This window comes from Theropithecus gelada, chromosome 12, assembly GCF_003255815.1.
Source record: "Theropithecus gelada isolate Dixy chromosome 12, Tgel_1.0, whole genome shotgun sequence".
Classification (NCBI taxonomy): Eukaryota; Metazoa; Chordata; class Mammalia; order Primates; family Cercopithecidae; genus Theropithecus; species Theropithecus gelada.
In genome coordinates, this window is record NC_037680.1 from 85,758,227 (window position 1) to 85,763,598 (window position 5,372).

Consider the following 5,372-nt stretch of genomic DNA (forward strand, 5'->3'; position numbering starts at 1 on the left):
TGAAGTAATCTAGACACAAAAAGACAATTAGGATGTGTACTTACTTATATATGAGATCTAAGAAAGCTGATCTCATGGACGTGGAGAGTAGAATTATCATTCTACTCTGGATACCAGAGGCCGGGAAGGATGTGGGTGTGAAGGGGAGGATGAAGAGAGGTTGGCAAATGGGTACTAATATACAGTGAGATAGAAAAAAATAAGTCCAGGCCAGGCATGTTGGCTCATGCCTGTAATCTCAGCACTTTGGGAGGCCGGGTGGGTGGATCACTTGAGATCAGGAGTTTGAGACCAGCCTGGCCAACATGGCAAAACCCTGTCTCTACTAAAAATACAAAAAGTAGCCAGGCATGGTGGTGCATGCCTATAGTCTCAGTTACTCAGGAGGCTGAGGAGGGAGAATCACTTGAGCCTGGGAGGTCTAGGTTGTGGTTTGTAGTGAGCCGAGAGCACACCACTACACTCCAGCCTGGGAGACAGGAGTAAAACCCTGTCTACCCCCCAAAAAAAGGAAAGAAAAAGAAAAAAAAAATAAGTCCTAATGTTTGACAGTAAAGTAGGGTGATTGTAGTTAACAAAAATGTATGATATATTTCAAAATAGCTAGAAGTGAGGATGTGAAATATTCTCAATATATTGAAATGATAAATGCTCGAAGTGATGGAAATTCTAAATGCCCTGCCTTGATAGTGACATATTCTATGCATGTAACAAAATACCACTTGTACCTCATAATATGTAAAAACACTATGTATCAATAAAATCATCTAAAAGTTTCCTGTCTTTCTAGGCTGCCCTCTTAGTGGTTTTTTGACTAGTCACAGTTGTCTTTTCTTGAAGCTTTTTTCCTTTTCTCTTTTCTTTTTTTTTTGTCTGAGTCCATTAGAAATTCCTTGTTGCCAGCTTCTCCCGTACTTACACTAGGGTATCCAAGAAATTCACACCATGTTATTCTTTGAGTTCTGAGGTCCCTAGCCAGTCTGTCTTCTCTTCTCTTCACCTGTCAGAACCTATTTATTTTATGGATAACATCTAGGGTTTTTAGCTATACTTAGCATGATAATGAAAAATTATTTAATGGGTACAATATACATTATTCAGGAGATGGATACCCTAAAAGCCCTAACATGACCACCATGTAACCTACACATGGAACAAAATTGCACATATATCCCAAAAATGTCTACAAATAAAATTTTTTTTAATTAAAAAAGAAAGTATGTCTACTACATCTTCTCAGAAACTGAGTTTAAAAACTTACTTTTTCTTTTGATCTGCTTACATTTTCTTTTTTCACATAATAATGCTTTACTTTTATATGGGACTAAGATCTGCAACTCTCATAAAAATGTCATGTGGAAAATTAAGTAATAGGTATGAATTACCATAGAAGGAAGCAAAAGTATTACCGTGAAGAGCTGAGTGCATTTATATAATACTTAAAAATAACTGCAAAGGAATGAAAGAAGTGATTTTCACCATGACAAGTTGGTCCTTTCAAAATTATGCGGTTGATCTTTCAGAATGTAATTATTTGTTCTTACTGAAAGTTATTAGGAATATGTCCAATTATAACTCTTATATGTCAAGCTGGTAATATAAAGATTTAAAAGTGAAAACTCTAAAATTTCATATGCTTTTTCAGTTTTATGTTAATGCATAGCTGTCAAGATATTTGCCAAGCCTTTTAGCAGATTCCTTTAGAGAGAGCCTGACAATATCAAGGACCTGGGAAAATGAGATAATTAAGCAGCGACATCATCAATCACAAAGATAGGATTCCGATGCTGTACAATTTTTCATCAGAGCCTCCTTAACATTTATTATGATAGAAATTGCTTTCAGGATGTGGCAGTATTTGGGCACTTAAGCTCAAACAGTGGAAAAGGTGCAACAGAAGAGAGAATGGAGATGGGCAGGAGAAGGGATAGTATAGTGGTTAGTGTACGCACTAAATTGAAACCTCCTCTGTATGAGTCCTAGATCCTATGACTGACTCTGAGGCCATAGAGTTTACTTAACCTAAGAGCCTTGATTTACTTATTTTTAAAAATGGGATTATTCTAATGCCTAACCTCAAAACTTGCTAAGGTATAAATTAAATAATATATCTGAAGTTTGTAGTTCATGTGGCATTATTACCCCTCCTACCAAGGAGATGTTGAGGATGACATTGACATCAATATCACAAGTGACTTTAATTTGAGGCACAGCAAAGGGAGCAGGAAGTATGCCTGTGAGCTCAAACTTGTCCTGGATAACTAGCAAATTGTTATCCTTGGTTATGGCACTCTCACCTTCAAAAGCTTGAACGAGCATACAGGTTGGTTGTCAGGATAGGTAGTGAAGGTCTGGGTCTGCTTGGTAAGAAAAGTATATTGCATTTTGTGGGAACAGTCATGACTCTACAGCAGCATCATTACCAAAGAGAAGAGGAGTAAATCCAAAAGTAGCAAATCTTGAACAGTTTAAGATTTGTCTTAAGATAGGATGGTTGCCTGGATAGCTGCACCGTAAGCAACAGCTTCATCAGGGTCAATGCTCTTGCTCAGTTCTTTTCCACTAAATAATTATTGAGGAAGCTTTTGGATCTAGGAGATACAGATAGAACCACTTACCAGGACAATAACATGAATCTGCAACTTTTCTAGTTTGGTGTCCTGAAGGGCTATCTCTATCGGGTCCTGGGTGCCATGGAAAAGGACAGCATTCAGTTCTTCAAATGCGCATGAGTAATGGAGGTATACATATCTGTTCCTTCACAGAGAGAATCTATCTCAATACTGGCCTGGGTGCTGGAAGGGAGAATGCAATTAGCCCATCACAAGCAGTACAGAAGCATCACACAGCCCTGTTGTTCTCACTACTGTCCTTATGCTTGCATTTGAACTCAGCAATAAAATGTTTGATCATTTGGTTGTCAAAAATCTTCTCCACCTAAGTGGGTATTTCCAGCTATAGATTTGATCTCAAATATTTCATTCTCAAGAGTGAGGACAGACACGTCAAACATTTCATCTCTTAAGTCATAGATGAGCACACTTCTTTCAGCTCCAACCTTTATGTCTGCACCATAAGCAACAGAAGCAGCAGCTGGCTCTTTGAAAATTTTAAGTACATTGAGACCAGCAATGGTTCCAGGATCTTTGGTAGCTTGACATTGAGTCATTAGGCCCTATGACCATAACATTGGAAATAGTCTTCCCAAGGTGAAATAATAATTTCATTATTCTATAAGATAACCTATTCAGCACTTATACAGATGAAAATCTAGATAAGCCATTACAGCCATGAGCAATGCTAATGAACATTTTTGCAAACTCTGGACGGGTGCTTGACATCCTTAATGATCTTCCTATTTTTCTCAGTTACCTGGTCATGAGCAACTGGCTCAGCTGAAGATGATTCATTTCATATGAGATCACCTTTAATGTGCTTTAATCCACTGTAACTCAACATTCAGTTGAAGTGGAAAATGTGGACAGGCATGATCCTCCAAAATGGCAACAGCAAACTGCAAAGCTCGCCCAAAACACATCGCCTGAACACCAGGGTCTTCAACTACCAATCAAGCCCCTCTACACTGTCTGAGAAAAAGAAATTTCTCTAACTTCCTCAGTTCATAATGATTTTAATATCTCGGGTTTTTTTTTTTTTTCATGGTACTTCTAGGGCCAAAGAAAATTTAAAATATTTGGCAGCACCCTTGTGAGTTTACTGTGGTGTCCAGGGTGCCTTAAAGCCAGTTTAGGAACTGCGTTTCTAAAAATAATAGTTGTTTTTCATTGCCTTGTAAAATTCAAGATTTACATTCAGGAGTGGACACGTCCCTAAGGTATCAAAACTCTAAATTTCAAGGCCTCTTACTTGTAAGAGTCTCTTCCATGGTCCTGATCAGGGAGAAACAAAATTGAGCATATAACAACAATTGTTTAAGAGAACCACTTCTCCTTCCTCCCAAGTCCCTTTGTGGTTTGGTAGTGTTAGAGTGTCCACGGGCACATATATATAGTATCTAGCTAAGGAGAAGTTAGCACTAGAGGAGAAACACAATTTGACATGAATGAAGTCACAAAGCTGTCTGTGGACAATCCTTCTAATCAAATACGAAAATAATTTAAGTGTAGGATTGTTTTCGTTTTGGTCAATACCCATGCACAATGACATTTCCTGTAGTAACATACTTGATAGTGAAGCCTACATAATTATATATAAAATCTCCTCTTTTTCCCATTGTTAGTGGGAATTTCCCAAAACAAAATTTACCATAACTCATTCATTTGTAGGACATAAACTTGCAAAATTAGAACCAACAGCAAATATCTATATAATCTGAAGTTGCAGGTTTTATGAATCACAGACACCAATTAAACAAATTTAATCTACCATGCTAGGACCTTTTTCTTCTATCTTTAAAAATTATGATACAATTTTCTTTCATTTAAAACAGGGATCAATAGTATCAAGCCAAAATATAGGGGAAAATATATTGTAATTTTATTTATTTATTTTGAGACTTCGTCACCCAGGTTGGAGTGCAGTGCCACGATCCTTCTGCCTCAGCCCCTCAAATAACTGGGACTACAGGTGCGCCACCAGGCCCAGCTAATATTTGTAATTTTTGTAGAGGTGGGGTTTCACCATGTTGCCCGTGTTGGTCTTAAACTCCTGAGCTCAAGCAATCTGCCCACCTCTGTCTCCCAAAGTACTGGGATTGCAGGCATGAGCCACCATATGCGGTCATAAAGATATTTTATAATTATGCCATTTGTCATGTTTTAGTTTATTGTGATTTTTTTCTCATTCACAGTAAATATTCTGTTTTATTTTTCTAACTTTGATTCCTTTTTCTTAAAGATGGTACTTTAAATCATGTAAAATCGAGGCCTGAAAAATACCTGTCTACCTCTAGCCATGATGTAAGTGAAACATTTCTTTAACCTATTTCAAATAATTTTATTTTCCTTTTTGCTTTCTGCATCTTGGCTTACACTTTCCATTTGTCTCTGAAACCTAGTCCAAAAATAATTTATGTGCTCACTCCATTTTTGTATTTTATCCTTTTCAGAAGAGAAACATTTTCAAAAAGTCTTTTCGCTTTTTCAAAGTTCTCTCAATTTTATGCTCTGGTGTTCTTAAAGTATTATATGAGCATCATAATACTGATTTTCAAACAAGAAAAATTTCATCTGCAGTCCCATGTTCTTTCAGCATGATTCCCAGTAGACAAGATATGGAGTCAGTCTACATGTCCATCAAAGAATGAATGGAGAAAAAAAAATATAGTGTCTATACACAATGGAGTACTTTTCAGCTTTAACAAAAAGAAGGAAATCCGTTCCTTTGTGACAATATAGATGAACATGCAGGGC

The 5,372-nt window shown here is 37.0% G+C and overlaps 1 pseudogene; it reads right to left on the minus strand.

Moving 5' to 3' along the window:
• Positions 1-1,647: 1,647 nt before the first annotated feature.
• Positions 1,648-3,227, minus strand: LOC112635880 (annotated as a pseudogene).
• Positions 3,228-5,372: the final 2,145 nt, after the last annotated feature.